At 32.4% G+C, this 26,056-nt stretch overlaps 1 protein-coding gene across 2 annotated transcripts in view; it reads left to right on the plus strand.

Moving 5' to 3' along the window:
* Positions 1–26,056, plus strand: part of LOC137649730 (uncharacterized) — a 266,258-nt gene that overhangs the window by 127,626 nt on the left and 112,576 nt on the right. The window contains exon 2 of one of the 2 annotated variants that reach the window (XM_068382684.1): positions 22,512–22,537. The exons of the other annotated variant lie outside the window; for it this stretch is intronic. The gene's annotated coding sequence lies outside the window, so the exon portion shown is untranslated. The remainder of the gene's footprint in view (positions 1–22,511; positions 22,538–26,056) is intronic. 2 annotated transcript variants of the gene reach the window in all.

The following is a 26,056-nucleotide window of genomic DNA, read 5'->3' on the forward strand; positions in this document are numbered from 1 at the left end:
TTCGGTCTCCACTTCTTCTTGCGCCGCTGGTGGGCGATCTGAGGTCTGCTCTGGGTAGTCTCTCGAGGTTCCAGGGACAGGTTCCATTGCAGGAGACTTGGGTAGATTTTTATGGCTCCTCAAAGTAAGGCGTCTTGGCTTTTTTATCTTGCCTTTCTCCACTCTAGTTCGAGGGGAGGAGGTGGGGATAGGGGAAGAACCCCTTTCTGCCATTGCAGACATACAATGGTAGTCTTAAGCTGTCGAATGGTGTTAGTTTCAGGTGTTGTCTCAATAAAAAAAAAATAAAGAAAAAGAAAGTATCAAAGCACAGTTCAATTTATGAACTCACGAAAAAATTAAAAAGTCTACGGGAAAAGGACCGACTATTTCAGTTACTAGCTTGTTAAAGATAATCTTTTCACTATATTGTTAGTGATAAAGATGATTAAAGTTATCCAGTAGCTGTTGGGTAGCTCTAGCCTTATTTGACAGAGAACCTTCTTGTGAAAGTGCCACTGTGAGACTGCCAGTTGATGTCTGGTTAGACCCCGCCCACAACTACATCTCCGATACGATCTTTACATTAAATGCATAACTATGGTGGCTAAAAAGTCAGACTCTTTAAGTATTTTTTTCTTCATCATAATTGAAGATTATTAGGTAAATATTTTGATGAAAAATATAGTATAAATTCGCAAAAATCCTTCTCAATTAACTGTATCTTTTATTGTGCAGTTTCAAAATGTTTCGTCCCAGGAACCTAGTCGTATTAGAAATGTGAAAAATATGAGAGTTGCCAATTAGTGACTTTCGAACGAAAATCACTGAATTCAGGTATCACCAAGTTTGCTGTATACATAGCTTATATAAGCAAGGGATAATGTGATTTGTAAATTATCGCTCTACCCTAATAGCGTTGTATCGAAAGTTATCATAATTTCTTTTGATAAAGAACAAGCAAGTTTAGCATTTATTTAAATGAAACATAAATAAGACACAAGTTGGTGTGAAAAACGGAAATCTAAGTTACATGCATGTTCAAGTAAATGGTTAGCCCTATTTAAATAATCACGGATATATATATATATATATATATATATATATATATATATATATATATATATATGTGTGTGTGTGTGTGTGTTTGTATATATATATATATATATATATATATATATATATATATATATATATATATATATGTGTGTGTGTGTGTGTGTCTGTATATACTGTATATATATATATATATATATATATATATATATATATATATATATATTATATATATACAGTATATATATATATATATATATATATATATATATATAAATATATATATATATATATATATATATATATATATATATATATATATAAATTCCAGCGTGTTATTTGATAAATTGAGTTGTTTGAATATTTAGATGGTTGTAGCCTAAACATGATTTTCCATTAATTAGGTTTCATTATCATGACCTTTACAAATACGTAATTTGTTTACCACAATCTATAAATTTGTTTAGTAGGAATACGGTAACAACGTTTCGTCGAATCTTACTCACGTGTATCAGTATGTAGGTTATGTAAAGAGATATATATTTCATCAACTATTACATATATATATATATATATATATATATATATATATGTGTGTGTGTGTGTGTGTGTGTGTGTGTGTGTGTGTGTGTGCAAAGGAACCACAGGGAAAATGAAAATAGGAAATATAAGATTAAGTCCTGATTGGTCTCGTATTGTCATTTTCCTTGCAGTTCTTTTGCATTTGAGTATCACGTTCCCTATGATTATATATATATATATATATATATATATATATATATATATATATATATATATATATATATATATATATATATATATATATATATATATATATACCATTATGTGTGTGTATGTCTTAAATTGTGTGTGACGATTCCAGCACTCGGGCATAGCTTGAGTATTAGATTTTCTAAAATTTATTCAAGCGCGCATATAACTTGGATTCAGAATTTTTTCTCACACCAACTGGAGTTTTATCTACATTTCATTTAATCAGATGCTAAACTTCCTTGTGCTTTACACAAAGAAAATATAATAGTTTTCGATATAACGCTTTAAAAGTAATTTACAAACACATTAGGCCAATGGTCATGCACTCGGTAGTCCCTGCTGCCACTAAATGGTGAACACACTCTATCACACATTGAGATTTGAGAGGCACACACAGTATGTTTCTACGAGGAATTTTTCTTTTTCTTCTTTTTAATAAACAATTATTGCAACTAACACTGACCATTAACTAGGAAAATGCCTTTTGTGGCTCTACAGTTAATCACTGATACTTATTATCAGATAATGAAGATGACAATAAATGGAATAAGATATACTAACTGCCAACACACATGAGTTTCTAACGAACTACGTACGGTGAATTTTACAATTTGTTGGATCAGTTTTGACGCCGACTGTACACAGAACAAAAATAATTCTGTTATATCACAGTATAGTTGAACAAAGCAGTGGGTCATTAGAAAAAGGATAGAAAAGTAACCCAGTGTTCACAACCAGAAGGAAATCGAGAGATGCCACGTAACAGCGGGGAAAGGGCTACCAGAAAAATCAAAAGGCGACCTACGGAGGTGAACTGTCAATAAGAATACATTAAAGCTTAATTGGTTTATTCTGTAACCATAGACTGAATCCTGATGTGCCATACCGAATGGAACATTAGTAAAGAACACTTAAATAAAACAACGAAAATGATATAAAAGTGAAAAGTAAGGAAAATTAAAGAGTCAATTAAACGAAGGAGGAAGACAGGCAAAATGGCCTTCCTCACTCACACGAGTCTTCTTCCTGCCTTTCATATCCTCCGGGGTAAATGGAGGCCTGGGAATAATTAAGACCGAAATCAAATAACTTCAGGCCTCGGTGTCGCATCTTTGCCTTTCAGGAACGAGTGGAAGTCAGTCCTTCCAGGCAGCAGTAAATAAAAAATCTACCCCAGACGCTTTGCCATAATTAGTTTTAATGTAGTCCTATACTTACCAACACTTCTTCAGTAATCACATACTCGCACGTATACACACTGCATTTTGCAACTTCAAACACACGCATTACATACACTCTCACACACACACACGCACACTCACAAGGGTTTCTAAACAAGCACAAACACACACACACACTCAATCATATAGTTTTCTGTCAGCTGCAGGAATCAATATTTACTAACATGTTGGTTTTCAATGAATATTTCAAAGGACCTGATGCATTCATTCGTGATAACGTATATGTTACATGTTATATGATTCTAGTTTCTCTCTCTCTCTCTCTCTCTCTCTCTCTCTCTCTCTCTCTCTCTCTCTCTCTCTCTCTCTCTCTCTCTCTCTCTCTCTCTCTTATTGTCAGTCCTTCAATGCATAAGTAATGTACTAAATCGTGAATGTATATACCAAAATACTGTACACAAACAGCCATTTCATCCGTTGTAGAATAGTAATGGAAACATCAAGTTTCCAATACTGTCCTTCCATCTATATATATATATATATATATATATATATATATATATATATATATATATATATATATATATATATATATATATGAGTGTGTGTTTGTATATTTGCATATATATACAGTACAGTATATATGTATATATATATATATATATATATATATATATATATATATATATATATATATATATATATATGTGTGTGTTATCTATATATATATATGTGTGTATATATACATATATATATATATATATATATATATATATATATATATATATACAGTATATATATATATATATATATATATATATATATATATATATATATATACATATATGTAAATGTATATACACACACACACACATATATATATATATGTATATATATATATATATATATATATATATATATATATATATATATATATATATCTATATATATATGCATGTATATTTATATATATATATATATATATATATATATATATATATATATGCATATATATATATATATATATTATGCATATATATATATATATATATATATATATATATATATATATATATATATATATATATATATATATATCTACAGTATTTTCAAAGTTTTTATCAAAAAAATGATTTAATTGCATTGCAGTGCCTTCAAGTCAATAATACATTAATTCTTGGTAAATGATGCTCTTTTAAGTTTTCTCTTTTTAAATATAAGCATTTAACTCATATAATGTATGTTATTTCTTTGACAAGTATAATTGATTTACTTTTATGCTTTAAAATAAATAGTTTTCGGTTATGTCTAGTAGTTTTGATATTGATAAAGTATCCTTCAACATTTCAGATATGTAAGAGGAATATTTTAATTGTAAAACGACCACATAACGTCCTTGGAAAAGTGTGGGTTTTTCCCACTTTCACGTCTGGAACATTTACGAAAAATAATTTATGCCTTATCTTGGAAGATTACCTTCATAGAATTTTAGGGGAAGCTCCTGTGAAAGGTTTCCTGAAATTAGTTTTCTAGTCTTCCATGATTTATGATATAAATATTATCTTTCTTTTGAACCTCCTGGTAGTAATATTAAAGAAGTTTCGAACCCTTTTTCGAAACTTTCTTTTTCTTTCTAATGAAAATTCATGACTTTTTTTATTCACATCCTTGGAACAGCTTCCAAAATCTCACGTGAATATATTCTCTGATTTTTTACATATATGCACATGCGTATATAACCAATGCATATCCTCATCTAATTCATGCATTTTATCAACAAAATTCTACACACTATTGCACTCTTCTCGTCTTGCACTCCACAATTCTCCCTCCCTTTCAAAACCATCCAGGCATTTTTCATAAGTATTAATTAACATTTTACCTAACTACTTCATAGTCTCAGGCTGAGTCGGCTTAACGCGAGTCAAGAGAATGTTATCCACGAAGAGTAATCAAAATTCTAACTTGCATAGTATTCTGTTCCGACGAACAACGATTTCTCGTCTAGGCTTATTTTTATTTGAATTTTTCCTTTTTTTCTCAACTCATGTTGATCTAACATTATAAAATTTGTTATCTTTATCTTCCTACTTATCTAAAAGCCCATTTTTGGGGGTACTTGTACTCTAGTCTTTGACTAATTCTCTATTAGTTTACAATTTTCTTCAAAACAATTATTCATTGACTTTTTTACTGAGCCCCATTTTCAGGTTTATAATATGATCTGATATTAACCTTCATTATCTATGTTTTTTCAAATTCTCTAATTCTGTTTGCTTTATACTTGTGATCTCTTATCTCTTCTCATTATTATGCAACCCCCATTTCTGACAATATTTAGTTGACTATATAATCCCTGACTCTCGTCATGTATGAATGCCAACATATCCATCTATCAATACTTCTAAAGACATGTCCACCTTACTCCAAGTACACTTCAGCTTCCTCATATCCTTGTGTGGTAAAGAATATTCTGCAACGGGAGTGGAGGAGGCATTCATATAAAGACAGTTCCCAAACAATTTACTTTATTTAGAGTTAATTCGGGTATTTATAGGGCCCGAAGGGATCACATAAGGCTGACAATTGCATATTTACATTCAACGGTTTTGGTCAGTAAGGTTGATATTGGCATAAAAATAGATAATATAACAACGGAATAATAACAGAGTTTAAATTAACTTGTTACATCCAATAAAATTTTGACGTGGAGTTCAATGACGGTCGCAGCGTTGAAGAAATAATAATTAGGATGTCCTTTATTTGTATGTGTGTTGCTTGCTGTACTTAGATTGCATGACCCCCTCCTGAAGCAGACACACATTTGAAAGATGGTGACCTAACCTAGAGAGTCGTACTGTTGGTGGGTCATCTTGCAGGAGATAAATAGGTTTTAGGGGGTCACACATTTGAAAGATGGCGACCTAACCTAGAGAGTCGTACTGTTGGTGGGTCATCTTGCAGGAGATAAATAGGTTTTAGGGGGTCACACATTTGAAAGATGGCGACCTAACCTAGAGAGTCGGACTGATGGTGGGTCATCTAGCAGGAGATAAATAGGTTTTAGGGGGTCAAGGGTGAACCAATCCTCTTTACTACAAATGCTGAGATAGAAAGATTTCAGAGTACTAAACATGACAAGGAATGGGTCCATAATGGAGGGTGGCTGGTGCGCACGAAGACATATCAAGCTTGTTCTGTGTAGCTCTTTAGGTGTGTGTTGCTTTTGCTGGGGCTTGTAAATCACGACAATATGTAAATTTGCCCACAACGTGACAGAGATTATATGAGGAGGTGGTCGGAAGAAACATCCAAGGTGTCCTTGGATGTAGTCTTCAGTCCAAGGAGGACCGAAGGAAGTTGTGGAAAACGACTGGAGTCATTGCTGTGGGACATCAAAGCTGCTTTGAGGGTATGATGGAAATGTTCCACCATTCCATTGGATATGGGGTTATAAGCTGTAGTCTGCTTTAGGGTAATGTTGAGAAGATGCCCTAATGATGTCCACAGTTGAGGGGTACAGTAGGAAGTAATATGCTCTGGGATGCTGAATTTTGCTATTCATCCAGAAAGTAAGGCAGCAGTACATGAAGCAGATGTTGCATCTTGAAAGGGTATGGCTTCAGACCAGCAAATGGAGCGATAGATTACTGTGATAAGGTAATGGTTTCCTTATGATGGAGGTAAAGGACCCACCACATAAACATGAATGTGGGCAAAACGATGCTGAGCCTGAGGAAAAGTGCCCACCCCCATTAATGTGTATTGATGCACTTTTGAAATAAAAAGTGCGGATCAAATCCTTAGCATCTTTAGTAATGCCAAATCATATGAACTTTGAATTGTAGAGCTGTAAAATAGATCGGGATTTACTAACTGAAACACATGTCAACACATAGAGGCAAATATCCACGGACATGGCATATCAGTACTGACGTCACAGGGAAGGGTGTCTTTGGGGCCATCAGGGACAATGTTTTCCTAATGCAGAGACGTGAAGGACATCCTGAAGGTTTGATAATCAGGGTTCTTTTGTTGGGCTTCTGCCAAGGCTGTGTAATCCATGTCCAGGTGTACGTCGGCCATTGTGTTTCTGGAAAGGGTGTTAGCAATGGGATTCCATTTACCAGGGATGTGTAGAATGATACAGTTGTACTTTGAAATGGTAAACATATCTTGGCGTTAACCTGGCATGGCACGAAGTGAAGTTGTGCATATGCATTTACAGTACATATACATATACTGTATATGTATATATGCATATATATATATATATATATATATATATATATATATATATATATATATATATATATATAATTGTATGGTTATATATATATAAATTTGGTTTTTTATATTTTCATTTTCATCCTTTAAAACAAACATCTGTTGGCGTCCTGCACCAAATCTTTCAATCAATTTGATGTTTCTTTCTTCCTTTGGTGTTTCTTCAGTCTTGGTCTTATTTAGTTTATGAAAGTCTTTGGTTTTTATTTCATTTAATACTTTGGATATTTCTGCTAATTCTATTTCATCTCTTGGATTTTACCCTCATTTCAAATCTTTCCTGTATTAGGTTTTTGGTCTTATCTGATAGTTTTCCTTGATCTTGCTTAGGAACTCTTCCACATATCTCTTGTGCTGATTCCTATAAAAAAGAAAATTTATATTGCTGTTCATTTCATATTTACTTGCTTACATTTCATAATGTAGATGGCAGTACCTCTTTTGTATTTCTTAACTAAACTCGAATTTTTGTCTTATTTGAGGAATATTTACTTTCTTAAAATTAGTTTTTCTTTATAATGCCCTTTATATATATATATATATATATATATATATATATATATATATATATATATATATATATATATATATATATATATATATATACATGTATATATACATATATGTATATAAATATGTATATATATATATATATATATATATATATATATATATAGATATATATATGTATATATATACATATATATATATGTATATAAATATGTATTTATATATATGTATATATATATATATATATATATATATATATATATATATATATGCCTATGAATAATTATATGTTTATATATAAATACTTATATTTTTTTGCTTATATATATATATATATATATATATATATATATATACATATATATATATGTATATATATATATGCATATTTATGAATAATTATATGTTATATGTAAATACTTATATTTGTTTGCTTATATGTATATATATATATATATATATATATATATATATATATATATATATATATATATATATATACTGTATATATATATATATATATATATATATATATATATATATATATATATATATATATACTGTATATATATATATATATATATATATATATATATATATATATATATATATATGTATATATATACAGTATATGTATATAGAGTAAATATATATATATATATATATATATATATATATATATATATATATATACAGTATATATATATATATATATATATATATATATATATATAAATATATATATATATATATATATATATATATATATATATATATATATGGGTGTATTTATGTGTGTATGTATATGTATGTGCATACGTACTGTATATCATTATTATTATGAGTGACTATAGCAATATAACATATAATGTTCTTGTCGATTGTAAAGGAATGGAGAATGGTTTTAAGCAAGCAGCGTAATAGTTTCTGCAGTATAATTTGCTTTACATTTTTACAGAAATTACTTTTAGCAGATTGTCAAAACCCTCTATACACTCTGCGCCATTTAGCCTCGCCTAGCACAGTGCTGTCCCAATTCTTAGCTAGTATTTATCCTACCGTTTTTAAGCCTCCTATCTTCTGTTGAACAGGCTTTCTACATAGTTCATATATGATAGATCAATTTCAATATTGTTATTGATCTCGAACTATTTTATATTAACTATGCATTACTTCTCATATAATTCATGTACTTGATTATTTCATTTCCTAACTGGGTTACTTTTCCTTGTTGGAGCTCTTAGGCTTATAGCATCTTGTTGTTTTTTACTATGGTTATAGCTTAGCTAATAATAATAATAATAATAATAATAATAATAATAATAATAATAATAATAATAATAATATCATTGAACTTCTGAAACATATATTCCTATCACTAAACTATTACTCATCATATTTTTCCAATAAATTCGAACTACCTAAATATACTTTGATCCAGCCTTTCATCAACATTAACCTTTTTTAATTCTACATATTTCCACATATCTCACCTTATCGACGCGATATATACTGAGCAAATAGCTTGTTTAATGGCATAAGTTTTTCTTTAATTTCCCTTCAATATCCACAACAATTGTAAGTATCTAGCTCTTCTTTTAAACACATTCTGCTACCTTTCTCACTCCACTTATGCTGTGAATTGCCTCTTCTCTTGTATTACTTATAAAAATCAACCACTTACATTCTACCTCCATAGATATCAACATTCAATACTCAACCTTACTGGGTTTCCTTTATTCTCATAGCCTTTCAATTCCTCATCTCTAATGTAACCCCCCTCCCCCTTTTTTTTTTTTTTTTTTTTTTTTTTTTTTTTTTTTTTTTTTTTTTTTTTTTTGCTATGAAATTAAAACTCTCATTAACGTCTAGAGTTTTTCTCGTCACTATCCCCAAACAGGAGTCTCAGGTACATATGTTTAACAATCCAGCTAAAATTGGGTTTCTTATCCCAAATTTTCTTACCTATATTTCTGATCACTCATCTACTAAAAAATGGAAAAGACACAACACTTGTGTCAGATCCACTTCACACTAAACTAATTACTTCCATGCCTGCATACAATGGACATGTGTACTGCTTGTAGTATATGAACTTTCAATAGTTCTTATGATTCTAATATTTATAGAATAAATTTTCACTTTTATCCAGATTAACCCTTTATTGATTCACATCTGATAACATCTCATCATGGAGTTTTGAAAAACTCTCATTTAATCCTTCCTCATCTGTTTCTTTAATCCCAATGCACGGTTCAACAGACTTCATCTATTTTCTCCCAGTATGGTCTTTTTTTACTTCTTTTTTTACAACTCATTTGTGTTAATTGCACTGGAGGCCATATTATCTCTTTCTCCACTCCGTTTTTATATCTGTCTAGACTATTGCTTCAGCAAATAATGTCTTACATAATTTTAGCAATTCCTCAATATTACGTTAATCAACGTGTCCTTCCAACTATTCTTTACCCTCATAAGTCTTTTTATAGTTTATATATAACATATCTGATTTGATGTTACTGTTTTAGGAATAATCCATTGTTAATTTTTCCTCATTGCTTATTTATTTCCTTATTTCCTTTGCTCACTGGCCTATTTTTCCCTGTTGGAGCCTTTGGGCTTATAGTATCTTGCTTTTCCAACTAGGGTTGTAGCTTGGCCAATAATAATAATAATAATAATAATAATAATAATAATAATAATAATAATAATAATAATAATAATAATAATAAATGACCCTGCAAATCTCTCTCCTCACCAATTTCTCTTTTATAAGAATACTTGTGTATGTGTTATGGTACCGGGTCTGGGCACCAAAAATATATATTATATATTTCAGCTGGCAAGTTACACAGCCTCCCGAGTTCAAACTCACCTGTTTTTTTTTTTTTTTTTTTTTTTTTTTTTACATAAATCTGTTACAATTGAATAATACCCAAGCTCTGAGAAAATCATATAACTCCCAGACAGTAATATATAAAAACACTGAATATACAAAGGTTTCATACATGCACTTAAAATAAACTACTATCGTTTCTAGAGGCCGTGTAATAGTGTTTTTTTTTTTTTTAAATAACTCCTAAAATAACTGATGGATTTCCATGATATCAAAGCAGGGAGCGCTTCATACAATGGCCTAATTTTGGGAAATACTGTGCATTGCCAATTACGTTTTATTAACTTTTTTACTTAAGAAAATGAGGCTAAAGCCAGTCTTAGCCACCCACACATTCGCAAAAGTGATGACGTCCCTCAGTGACATTGTTATAACGTTTCTTCCCCTGTACCTCCCATCCCCCGAATTGTTAAACGCCTGTTTAACTCCATAGATAATTGTCATATGACCTACCCCAAGCAATACGAAATTCTTTGTCAGTAAAAGTTCAGCATACCTGGTAATGTCATTCGTGACTTTAAACTGTACCTAAACACAAGACCAACGTTTTATATCTTACCCACTCACTTACATTGAAGATCAAGAATGAGACTTATGACAGGAGACGAAAGAAGCCATGCTAACCATACACTTCGCACTTCAAACGAGTGTTGGTAAAGCAATAGAAATATAGTTTTCTTTAGGTTAAGCAGTAGGACTCATTCTTCCATACAGCACAGGTTACTCGATACATCAATTGCCAGGAAGAAAATGACAGAGAGCATTGTTTGATATAATTTATCATATCAATTTCACCAGAGAGAGTAGCTTGAATTCCTTAGAAGGTAGACTTCTAAAAGATGTTTCATATAAGGGCATTGACATCGGCCATTTGATAAATTTTGAAATCATATATATATATATATATATATATATATATATATATATATATATATATATATATATATATATATATATATATATATATATATATATATACATATATATATGTGTGTGTGTGTTCATACATACATAAGATTTATTATATTTCAATCAATAGTTTTATATATTTATTTACGTTATAAGTACCAGTACCTATTTTTGTTACTTAAAAGGTATTTGACAAATATCATTACGACTTTGTCACTAGAATTATACTAGACTTCAATTAATGGAATTATACTAGACTTCAATTAATGAACCAATCAACCTTACTTTGAGAAATCCATTGACATTGTCTACATGCCAAGTTGATATACTCGTATCAAAGTATTCATTAGCTTTGCTTTTCCAAAATAATGTTATCACCACGTGCTTTGAAGATGTCTGGAATGAGACCTCAGGGGAGTAGGGGGGTATAGGATGGTTGGACATGTGGTGAGGCTCTAGGTAGGGTCCCAATGCTCGTGGCATTTCGACTGGTCCTTGTTGGCGGGCCTTTTATTTAAAAAAAAAAAAGGTGGCGCAATGACCGCCAGGAATAACAATATATATATATATACATATACATATATATATATATATATATATATATATATATATATATATATATATATATATATATATATACACACATTGTTACGCGCCCGTGCTTGTGAGTCCGGCCTTGCTTAAGGAACTCAGGGCGACAACAAAAAGAGAATAATGGTAAGGTCGCCAGTCGGCAATAAGACAAGGAATACCGACAAAATATATATATATATATATATATATATATATATATATATATACTGTAATATTTAAATAAAAATTAATAAAAAGGGGAGCACAACAGATAACTATATTTTGATTTAAGCCACGAGGTGCTTCACGTGGAGTTGGATTGCCACGTGCTCACGTGGAGTTGGATTCTCATAACGTGCTTACGTGGAAGATTTTCAGCACCGCGATCTCATTCCCTGGAAAGGGAAATAAGTTAAATTATTAACCAAACGCCTTCTACAGGCGGCGAACACGATGAAGTCGTGTGGTTAAAACTTTTAAGCAAACAAAATAGAAGTGCACAACTTAGGAATTTAAACACTATCACGTGGGAATCAACACTGTCACAGGGTGAATTAATTAAGGTTAGGAGCAAACGGCACAAGTGATTGGGATATAAGGAATGGGATAAAAAGATTCAGTGGGTAGGATCTCTTGTTAGGATACAAGGATAGGAATGGGATGTGATAAAGAAGGTATGGATAAGGAGGATGAGGTTGAGGTACTCAAACAGACATCTTACCTTAATAAAAAGGACTCTGTTTTCTCCCTTGTTGAGAACGTGTCACAGGTCATGCCTCCCTTTAGTCTTGAGAGCGAAGAGAGGTGATGGTGCTCTCACGGGGTTTGATCAGCGAAGCCCAGTGCCCAGCCACTCCCTGGTCGACTAAACCCCCTTTTGCCCGAATTGGGGGGGGGGGAGTAATTGGTCTGACCGCTGTCCCATTGGTCATCGGCCTTTGTGACGTCTCCCGACACCCTCCATCAATAGGCCTTGTAACTTCTCCCGGACTTCCTTTGTGGCAGCGTTGAGCGGCCACGTGCTTTGAAGATGTCTGAAATGAGACCTCAGGGGAGTAGGGGGGTATAGCATGGTTGGACATGTGGTGAGGCTCTAGGTAGGGTCCCAAAGCTGGTGGCATTTCGACTGGGCCTTGCTGGCGAGGTCTTTTATTTGAAAAAAAAGGTGGTGCAATGACTGCCAGGAATAACATATATATATATATATATATATATATATATATATATATATATATATATATATATATATATATATATATGTATATATATATATATATATATATATATTTATTGTTATATATATTATGACTAGCGAATTATGTAAATATCCAAGTTCCACAACTAACCTGCTTCATATTACATAATCTGATACACAATAGAAATACTATGAGCACTGAGAATAATACACAACTCCTAGACGATAATATATATGAACACTGAATATCTAAAGGTCTCTTTACTTTACACTTGAAACAAAACAGGAGGATTAATTTACTTTTAACCGGAACTATTCTTAAATCAACCTCTTATTTCAGTTCTTAGTCAGGGGATACGAGCAAAGTACTGAGAAAAGTATTGGTGATAGAAATACTACAAGCTTTACAAAAATAAATATATTCTATGAAAAAAATAAATAACAATCCGAAAAAATTACTACCAAAAATAAATTTCACGAAATTTCTATCTGAACTAGACCTTACACAAGACATACGGACACGTTAAAGAATTATACATTCACTTGTTTCACTAGAAATTAATTACCAAAAATATTTAATTTGGAAAATTAATGAATAAATGCCACTTTAACACTTATAAAAAAATAAATGAGAATTACACTTACATATACTTAACTGGTATTTTTATGTCCATAGGCTCACACAAGGTTACCGAACAGTTATGCAAAATAAATACTCTTCACTGTTTAACCTAATCTCACAGGCCAGTTACAAAAACTTATACTATTATATGCACTCACATTAACACACTACACTTTTAGCTTAGACACACACACTAATATCACCAATATTTGAACAACACTCTACACGATATATGTTGGAGAGAAATCAACACTCACATTTAAGAGGAAAACACTATTCACATTTGAGAGGAATTATGTAGTGGCTGGAGAGAAGGCTGGTGAACGTTGGTTCTTTCAAAGGGACTGGCTGCTGGATCTCTTCTGCTTCCTATGCATTGCTAGGTCCTATATATATTAACTTAATTCACTATAGAAATTTCGAGTAAATCATTGCCGTAGTATGGGAGCATGGCTTTAGCGGCGTAAGTTTGCCAACTTAGTGACTTGAAGAAGGGGTACTAACATTGCTTGCGAGGCAACTCTCTCAGCTACCTCTGCCCACTTCCTCTTGTAACATTAAAAGAAAAAAAATTAATTTTCAATGTAGAATTTTCATACCTCTTCCAATCCCGTGGGAACATGATGCAATCCCTAGTGTGTGTGTCATACAGCATACATTTTAAAAAGATTACATGAGATTTCGTAACAAAACTATGAGAAATGAAATAACTTAAATTTACATATACGCAACTGAATGAAAATTCAAATAAAGGAACTACGAAAGTCTTATGTAATTTGTATACATTATTTAATATTACGTGAGTGGAACTTACCTTATGAGGTGGCTATACATCTCTTAAATACACATATAAAATATGTGAATAAAATATTCTACTCTCATGAAGACGAGCTTTGTAATATTATATATATATATATATATATATATATATATATATATATATATATATATATATATATATATATATATGAATACTGAACCCATAAAAAATAAGAGATGGTTCTGTTATAGCAACAAGAAAATCCTCAAATATACATGTAATTCTCCATGTGGCATTATTTAATATTACGTGAGTGGAACTCACCTTATGAGGTGGCTATACATCTCTTAAATACACATATAAAATATGTGAATAAAATATTCTACTCTCATGAAGACGAGCTTTGTAATATTATATATATATATATATATATATATATATATATATATATATATATATATATATATATATATATATATATATATATATATATATATATGAATACTGAACCCATAAAAAATAAGAGATGGTTCTGTTATAGCAACAAGAAAATCCTCAAATATACATGTAATTCTCCATGTGGCATTTACAAAAATCAGATAGATCACATTACGATTAATAGAGAGAGAAGAATTACTCTGAGAAATGTAAGAAGCTCCTTATTGCCACACTGAAATTAAAACTGAAAGCACCCAACAGAAAGATGGATAGAATACCTAGGATTCATACAACTAAGCTTTTAGAGGAAGAGCATAGAGAAACACTTGCAATTGAATGTAGGAATAGATTTGCAGTCTTCGAAATTCTAAGAGACGAAGAACAGACAATTAATGAAAAATGGTGCGATATTAAGAACATATATCAGTCAGTTGGTAGTGAAGTCTTGGGACACGCAGTTAAAATGAGAAAGTCATGGATATCAAACGATACTTGGGATACTATAAAAAGGAGACAAATGCAGAAATTGGTTGTTTAGATTTTTCGAAGAAGTAATGAAAATTACAAGACAGAGTATGCTAAGTATTCCAGTATTGACAGTGAGGTCAAAAGTAAAGCCAGGAATGACTGGAGAGAATATTTAGACAGTAAAGTAGATGAGGCTGACAAAGCTATGAATTCAGGAATTGGTTATGGTGTAAGAAGTGCTCATAGAATTATTAATGAAATCTCGACTGAGGCAAAGAAGAAGAAGAAGAAGCATATACCCATCAAAAAGAGATTTGATTCTGTTATAGCAACAGAAGATGAAGAAATGAAACATTAGATGGAACACTTTAGTGAGGTTATGAATAGGAGATATGAAGGGATTAATTTGATTGATATACCTGAAGCTGATGAAGACCTTGATGTGCCCATGAATGAATTCAATGTGTTTGAAGTCGAAGCTATCCTAAACAAAAATCAAAGAGGGAAAGCCCATGGATACGATGAAATAACAGCAGAGATGACACTGTCCGAAAATGAAGAGACTCCGAGACTACTTACAAGATTATTTTGTAGAATGTGGCATGAAGAGACAAAACCTGATGAATGGGAGTTAGGAGTGTTGGTGAAAATTGCAAAAAAAGGAGACCTGACTGATTGCAATAATTACAGAGGCATAACATTTACGTCAGTTGTTATGAAAATATATAATATGCTTATTCTAAAGAGACTGAAGAGAAAGATTGATAAAAAGCTGAGATGAACAAGCAGAATTTAAAAAAAGGTAGAAGTTGTACTGACCAAATGTTCATTTTGAGACATGTTATACAGCAATGTGTAGAATATAGAAATCCTCCTTTGATAGTGTGTACCGGCAATTTTGTGGAGAGTTCTGCTTTATTATAGAATTCCTCTTAGATATATAAATTTGACCAAGTCTATTCATGAGTATGGTGAGTGCAAAGTTCATGTTACTGGAGTCTTAACAAATGAATTTCCAGTGAACAGCGGAGTACTCCAAGGGAATGTGATGTCACCTATGTTGTTTATCCTCCTCATGGCTTTTTTCAATGCGTAGAACAGTCAGAGATGGTGGAGCAGGAATGAACTGGATAGGTGATAGGAATTTACCAGACCTAGAGTACGCTGATGGTGCTGTCTTTGTTAGCAGAACACCACGGGATTTGCAATGCTTGCTTACCAAAATGTATGAAATATCACACGAGGTTGGGCTGAAGATAAATAAAAGAAAGACAGATGATGGAAACGGAGTATGCAATGGAAGATGAAATATCATTGGAAAGAGAAAGGATTAATGATGTAGAATCATATAAGTATTTAGGAACTATGATCTCCAATACAGGGTCATTAGAGTTAGAGTTTAATGAAAGATAGAAAATAGCAAATCAGACAATGGCTAGGTTAAGTAAAATATGGAAATCAAATCGCCTGAAATTACATATAAAAATCAAACTATATATCATTTTAGTGAGATCGGTGTCACTCTATGGCCATGAGTCATGGTATGACAATAAAAACAATCTCCAATAGATTCAGTAGATCTGAGAACAAATCCCTCAGAAGGATATTGGAAGTTAAATGGCAGGATAGGATTACAAATGAAACTATAAGAGAGATTACTTGAGTGTCATATGTGGATGAGATCATGATGAAGGGTAGATGAAGATGGTTTAGGTATGCTCCTCACACTTTCCAAGAAAAATTAGTTCACCAAACGTTCAGCTGGGCTCCACAAAACACTAGAAGAGTTGGAAGACCCAGGCCTACATGGCTTAGGACTATGAAGCGTGAAGTAGGAGATGAATGGAAAAGTAATGAAATTTGCTCAAGATAGGGACGACTGGCGAAATATAACCGAGGAGGAGATTACACACTCACACACACACATACACACACACACACACACACACACACACACACACATATATATATATATATATATATATATATATATATATATATATATATATATACAAATATATATATATATATATATATATATATATATATATATATATATATATATATATATATATATATATATATATGTATATATATATATATATATATATATATATATATATACAAATTATATATATATATATATATATATATATATATATATATATATATATATATATATGTGTGTGTGTGTGTGTGTGTGTGTGTGTGTGTGTCTATATATTGTATAGATACATGTTCATTCAAGCTTCATATGCGTTTTGTAACGTTATTTAACAACTGATGCCTTTTTAGTAGAATTACATCTATATTATTTTGTTTAATAGGTAATGCTTTCCCTTCCGCAATTAATGGCTTCCTTTTGCTAATCTTTCAATGCTTCATCGAAGTTTGATTCTTTTTACTTTACAAAGTAATCATTTCCAAATGTAACACGACGCTTTGAGCAGTTTAATATCGCAGAAAAGAAACGTCTTCGAATTACTTTTCTGCTTTAAAACCGGGATGCAAATACCGCTGACCCCTGGCAACTGGTCCATTACTACTATGCGTACTCGAAAAAAAAAAAAAAAAAAAATGTTGGCAGTTTCCTTTTGCATTGGTTGGGAATGGAACCTTTGCAGATGCAACATAGTCTTTACATGAACGATCTGCAGCAGTATTTATTTTTCCACTCGGTATCTGTGACGATCTGTTAATGATCCAAATTCATGAAGGGAATTTCACCATCTGTGTTTGATTGAGAAGCCTTAATTTAATCATGCTGCCCTGCTGATTCGGTAGACGATGCTAATCAGGAATAATAATTTGAGGGTAGTGATAAATGTAATGCCCTAATTCATAAATCAAATTACAATTTCTATTTCAAATACGATAGAGAGAGAGAGAGAGAGAGAGAGAGAGAGAGAGAGAGAGAGAGAGAGAGAGAGAGAGAGAGAGAGAGAGAGAGAGAAAGAGATGATGATGACGTAGGCTATACTTACCTTCTAACTCTTTCCGAGAACAACACCTTTAAAGCCTGGGCTCTATAAAGATCCTGGTTTATGTCCTCTGGCCATTTTGCTATGATGTGTAAACTGTTTTTTCTAAGGGGTAAAGCTAACACTCTCGCACGCACAGTACACACTTCTATAAGCACGCACATGCCTACATTTGCAACTGCGTACATACAATACGTTGCTCCCATTCCTGGCAACGGCTGCTCACTCTACGCCGGGAAACTAAAGATACATGTTTCGTAGACACCTTGCCACAGCCTCATTGTTAGACCATATCAAGTACCTTATTGAATTTTTATTTAGTACTTTAACAAGACAGTAGAATCCCTTGAGACTTGCCTGAATAATGTGTTTTAAGGGGATTTATGATACCTGGAGCAAAATACAGTTAAAGAAGTTGGACAGATAAGGGAAGAGAACACCAACGGGAATGGACGAAAGGGGGAAGGGTTGTAAGTAATGCAGCAGGGGAGGGAGGGACGTTACATATAAGGTTAACTGTACAAGTGCACTGTAACCTAAACATTTCCCCCTAGTCCCGCCTCAAGGTTTGTCAAGAGAAGCCAACGAATATGGTTAATGTAAAGATAAGTATAATCTATCATTTGACTCCCAAATTATGTTATCTTTGTCTCGATGCTTAATATTAGAGGTGCTATTCATGATATCAACTCACATGTTAGAACTTAACTTTATTGTAGTATAATCTATCATTTGACTTCCAAATTATGTCATCTTTGTCTTGATGCTTAATATTAGAGGTGCTATTCATGATATCAACTCACATGTTAGAACTTAACTTTATTGTAGTATAATCTATCATTTGACTCCCAAATTATGTCATCTTTGTCTTGATGCTTAATATTAGAGGTGCTATTCATGATATAAACTCACATGTTAGAACTTAACTTTATTGTAGTATAATCTATCATTTGACTTCCAAATTATGTCATCTTTGTCTTGATGCTTAATATTAGAGGTGATATTCATGATATAAACTCACATGACAGAACTTAACTTTATTGTAGTATAATCTATCATTTGACTCCCAAATTATGTTATCTTTGTCTTGATGCTTGATATTAGAGGTGATATTCATGATATAAACTCACACGTTAGAACTTAACTTTATTGTACTAAGTGGGTATGCAATAACAACACACGCCGACATCTGTCGGTGGCATTAGAAATCCTGGGACTGTTTGGTAGCGTTCTCATGCAATACCATTAATATCCTAATTACTGAATGATCATTATTAATAAAATAACATCTTTATTTACTTTAAGATAAAATTCACTTGGATAGATTATTAATTAGAATATTACACTGAATTTACATTGATAGGCCATTGGTTAGGACTGTAATCAGCTCTAAAAGTTATTGACATTCAAAATATTGTGCACTATAATGGATATGTGGTTCTACCTGTTCAAAATATAAGATATTCACTCTTGGTATAAAATTAGACATGCCATTCAAGAACATATACACAAAAATGATACGCTTCATAATCATATTTATATGACATTAAAGAAAATACCTGCAACATCAATACATTTCATAATTAGAATACTTTGAGGGTAATTTATTTCTGGTTGACCTTTATTTGTGTGTCACTTTCAACTTTATTTTCCACTTAGACAAGTTTCAGTTTCATTATCAATAAGGTCAATAGTTACTGGTTCATTTACCTTGGGTATATGCACATCACTTAGGGTTTCTTACAACTGAACTCTATTCCTTCTAAATAGCTTGCCTTCACTGTCAATTAGATAAGACCTTTCATCTAATCGTTCCACAACTTTTCCCTTTTCTCAGTCCTTTTTGCCCAAAACATAAGGTTTAAGACGTACATTATCTCCTTCATGCAAAATACTTAAATCTTCAGCATTTTTATCATAAGAGAATTAACTCTTAGCAGTTTTTATTTTCTGCTTTTCTTTAGCCAACTCTACAGCAAATTCACATTTTGATTTTCAAGAAACTTAGATAACACTATTAATTTAGTGCGTGTTCTAATACCTACCTAATACTGTGATGGGTTGGCGTCTTTATCACTAGTAGGAGCATTCCTATGATCCAAAAAGGCTAGATAAGGATCTTTATTACTTCCAATAGCTTTTCTAATTAAACATTTAGACGTTTTCACTGCAGATTCAACCTTATCATTAGATTGGGCATATGTACGGCTACTTGTCCTATGCTCAAAATCACAATCAGTTGCAAACTGTTTGAAATTCTCATTTACCAATTGGGGTCCATTATCACTAATAAATACACAAGGTAATCCATACCTAGCAAAATGAGATTTAAGTTATCTAATTACTGTACTGGCTGATATGTTTTCTAAGTAGTCAATTTCCCAAAAATCGCTGAAGTATTCACCAATTACAAAATAATTATGCTTTTAAATGCTTATTAGATCAATTCGAACCTTTTGCCATGGTCGATCAGAAATTTCATGGTTAATTAAACTTTCCTTTTGTTGAGCACAAGGGAATTTATTACAAATTTCACATGACAAGATGAATTGCTTTATAGGAGAGTTCTTTCCTGACCAATAGATACATTCTTTGGCTCTCCGTAGACAGTCCTCAATCCCTATATGTGCTGAATGAACGACCAGCATTATCTTACGTCTGAGGTTTAATGGAATGACTATTCTCTTGCTCTTGAAAATTAACTCGTCTTGGACTGAGTACTCATCCTTGGTATGACTAAAAGTTTTGACTTCATTGGGTATCTTATCATTTCCTTTTGGGCAACCTTTTAGGGTTAATGATTTTAAAATTTTCGGAGTCTCATCTTGGTGTGTTTCATATTTAATTTCATCAAGACGCTCTTTTCTTACAGGCAAATAATCAAGCCTGTTAACTTGCTCAAATTCACTTCCTTTATAATTATCTAATGACAAATAAGATCTCGAGATGCCTCAGCCACATACATTTCCTTACTTTTCCTTCCTTGCAGTCGCTTGTGAGCATTACACAAGTGTTTCAAAACAATACTAGCAATAGGTTTGTGATCACTCTCAACAATTACTTCATGACCAAAGACATACTCATGAAATTTTCTGAGACTAAAAACAATAGCAACAGATTCCTTTTCAATTTGTGGGTGTTTTTTTTTTTTTTTTTTTTTTTTTTTTTTCTTTTTTTTTTTTTTTTTTTTTTTGAGACGTCACACTGTACGACAAGGTCTAAGTTGGGGTTATAGTACTGCAGTATTGGAACATTAGTGATTAGCCTTATTGACTGAAAGTTTTTTCTTGTTTTTCCGTCCAATTCCATTCGGTATTTTGATGACTTAATTTTCTTATTGGTTCTAACACCTCAGATAAACTAGGAAAGAATTTGCTTAAGTAATTAACCATACCTGTAAAATCTTTAACACCAGTTACATCATTAGGTGGTTTCATATTCAGGATAGCTTCCACCATTTTAGGGTCCGGCATGAGACCTTTACTTGTGATTCTATGACCCCCAAGAAAGCGATTTCAGATTTTCTTAATACGGCCTTAGACTTATTAAGCTTTATAACATTAGCCACCCATTGTCAGCAATACATACACCACCATCAAGATTCTCAAGATTCAAGAGTAAATGTTTTTGGAAAATCTCACCACTAATATTTAAACCGTAGCGGCCAAAGGGGGTTTGAAAAGTGGTTAAAAAACTAGATTTTTCATCAAGAACACAATGCCAATAGCCATTGACCAAATCAAAAGATGAAAAAAACCTTTGCCTTTGACAGTTGGGGTAAAATGTCTTCAATTATAGGGAAAAGATAATGTTCCCTTTTCAAATACTTGTTTAAAGCTTGTGGATCAATACAAATTCTTAAATTCTTATTTTTCTTTTCAGCTACAACCATCCGACTCACTCAGTCAGTAAGTTGATCAACTTTAGCTGTTATTTTTCATTATTTTTTTATTAGTATTATTACATTTATTTTTTTACATACTCTGTATTTAAGGTTAATTGGACCTCTACATTTAGGAATCACTACTGGTTCTGCATTTGGGTCAATGGTCAGTCTAACAACGTTTTGGAATGTACCCACATCTATATTAAATAGTGTCATATTTATCAAGTACATCTTTAGTTGCAGAAATATTTTCATAATTAACTGTAATAAGTCCTATTTGTTCTGATGTTCTTTTACTTAATGATGGAGTGTATTTACAATCAACAACCAAAAATTAAAGGTTATATTTCTTCCTATTCTTGCCATTTCTAATTACTAACCTGCACTTTCCCTCAAGCCTAACTGTGTCTTAGTCCACACTTCTAGGGTAGTGTCACTAGGCTTTAAATTGACATTAGGAATTAAATATTGTGGAATTACATTTACGTTAGCTCCACAATCTATTTGAAATTTGTTTACTTTACCATTATCTTTAAAATTAACTTATCCTTTTTACTAAACACTTCAAGTAAATATTCACATTCAGATTCATCTGAATTACTCACATCAAAGTCAATGTCATTACTTGCTACATATTTTTTTTTTTTACTTTTGCATTTAACAGCATAATGATTATATTTACCACATTTTGAACATTTCTTACCATGAGCTGGACACTTTTCCTTACGCCATACATGTTTTTCCCTACAAAATTTGCAAGGGTGCAACTTATTTGTAGGAATACTAGGTCTACTGGACTTAGGCCTACCTTCATTATTTTCATGCCTAGGCCTACCATCATGGTCTGCATCGTGTCTGCTACCAGTAGTCTTCTCCATTCTAGTCTTTTTTTTCTCACTTTGGCAACACTGTGATTGATCTGGCGAGGAGTAGACTTGATGACGTCCATGTGCCTTTTCCTCGCTTGAAAGGCCACACACAAATCCAATGTCTTCTCAGGAGTAAGGACTTCAACTTCAATTAGTTTCCGACGTAGCTTGTCCTCAGTGCATCCAAACACAACTGGATCCCTCAGTTGCTTATCTTGTTGGTTACCATAATTGCAGTCCTTCACAATAATTTTCAATATAGTAACATAGATTTCCAATGTTTCGTGGGTAATTGTTTACAACACCACGCTCTCCATTTACTCTAAAATAATCCAATCCTGCAGTTCTCATCTTCTTGCGCAGTAATTAGGTGGTTATTTAAATTCTTGGAAAGCAGTAATTAGGAAGATATGTTGAGGAAGAAGGTAGGGGTTGTAAAAAGATAATAGCTCGGTTTCCTCACTAAACGACTTGGAACTGACAAGTCAACATAGTCAACCGAACAGAATTCATGATGACAACGTACATAAACAGAAGTTTGTGATGCCAGCGTACATTTGATATACTGTACTTTCAAAATATACTTAATAAAAAATTGAGTGATTATTCAGAAGTGTCCTATTTTATGGATACTTTTGAGTTATTAATCCATTTTTCATTAAGTATACTTCGAATTTACAGTATATCAAATGTACGCTGGTATCACGAACTTCTTTTTATGTACGCTGGCATCACAAATCCTGTATGGTTGACTATGTTGACATGTCAGTTCCAAGTCGTTTAGTGAGGAAACCGAGCTATTTTCTTTTTATAACCCCTTCCCCATTCCTCAACATATCTTGCTAATCATTGCTTCCCCAGAATTTAAATAACCACCTAATTACTGTGCAAGAAGATGAGAGCTGCAGGATTGCATTGTTTTGGAGTAAATGGAGAGCATGGTGTTGTAAACCATTACCGTTTCGTGTTTCCTGCATACATTTCCGAAACTTATACCTGACTACAAGTTCATTCTTGTGCGCCGAAAAGCGGACGTCAAATTTCGCCAAACCATCCCTCAAAACACTGGCTGGCTTAGGGTTACCGGTTGCTGGGATTGGAAATTCGAAAGAGTTGTAAATCTGTAGAAGTTCTTCACCTTCAATATTTAAAAGTAGGGCCACCTTGGTCTCTTCAGGTTTAGTGTCCTTCTCAGAAGCAAGTAAATAAATCTCGAACCGTCGCTTGAAAGACTTCCATTCACATTCGTTGTCGGCCCGTAGGCTAGCAATGAATCTTACTGGGGCTACAAGACCTTCCGTTGACGAAGCCATGATTGCCGGTCGGGAACACAGTATTTTAGGCTTAATACACAAAATTTGAAAGCCCTATACTGCATAATACATGCTTTGTGAGTACTATGTGTCGTTTTCCATCCCCCGCTGATCACCATGTCTTGATGCTTAATATTAGAGGTGGTATTCATGATATAAACTCACATGTTAATAATTAACTTTATTGTACTTGGTGGGAATACAACACACGCCGACATCTGGCGATAGCATTAGAATCATGGAACTATTGGTAGCGTTCTCATGTGATACAATTAATACCCTAATTACTGAATGATAATTATTAATAATATAACAGTCTTCGCTATATATAATTGCGGAGTTTATTAGTAAGTAAACCATTTTTCTAAATTTACAGCAAGTAACTATTTCAAAACAGAAGTTACTCTGTTTGTGCTTTGTTCCGTTGAAAGTAAATAAGTGAGATTGCAATGTTTTTGGTTTGTTCCATTTGAGAATATGGTAATTTTCATTATTGCTACCAAAAAAGTAAAAAAAAAATAAAAAAAGGTTTAATTGCCTATATTTCGTTAGACAAAATAAAATCAGTAATATTAGACTTGTATTATGGAATTCTTTGATAAGGTATCTTGAATATGATAATGATAATAATAATGATAATAATAATAATAATAATGATAATAATAATATGCTTGGTTTGCGTGAATACTTTGTCCCTAAAAACATTAAAAAAAAAAAGTCATTACTGGCTATTAACTTAAGTGGCCAGTCACTTTCAATTGCAAGTGTTATTCTGTAATCACTATATTCTGGGCATGTTTGCTTCTTATTCATTACCTATAGAGGCAAATGTATATAAGTTATTAGAAAACCGGTTGGAGTAGCCTCGGTTTTGGTTAAGTTTTTAGATCTTGTGGTAATTTAAATTGCCTCTCAGTATTTTTTTTGCATTTACCCATCTTCCTTTGAATATCTTATTTAAGTTTAACCAGTTCCACACCATGGAGGGACATGGTCACACCCACTTTTTGGGTGGTGAACCCGTAGTTCTAGGTTCTCCCCAAATCGTCCATTCAACTCGTTATGTCTGACTAATCAACTTCCATTGTAAAAGAATTTGAACTCGTCTGTACAGCAGTATCATTCTTTGCACCCCTTCACCCAATATCCAAATGTCCCCATTCGAAAGGATCATTTTGACGCTGCAAAGGAGGATGTGCCACTTATTTTGGGATAAACACGTTTTATCTTGTCTCGCAGTACCAGCTGAACTCGGCTGAGTCCCTGGTTAGGCTGGAGGAACGTAGAGAGTAGAGGTCCCCTTTTTTTGTTTTGTTTCTTGTTGATGTCGGCTACCCCCCAAAATTGGGGGAAGTGCCT

This window comes from Palaemon carinicauda, chromosome 11 (assembly GCF_036898095.1).
Source record: "Palaemon carinicauda isolate YSFRI2023 chromosome 11, ASM3689809v2, whole genome shotgun sequence".
In the NCBI taxonomy this organism is placed as follows: domain Eukaryota; kingdom Metazoa; phylum Arthropoda; class Malacostraca; order Decapoda; family Palaemonidae; genus Palaemon; species Palaemon carinicauda.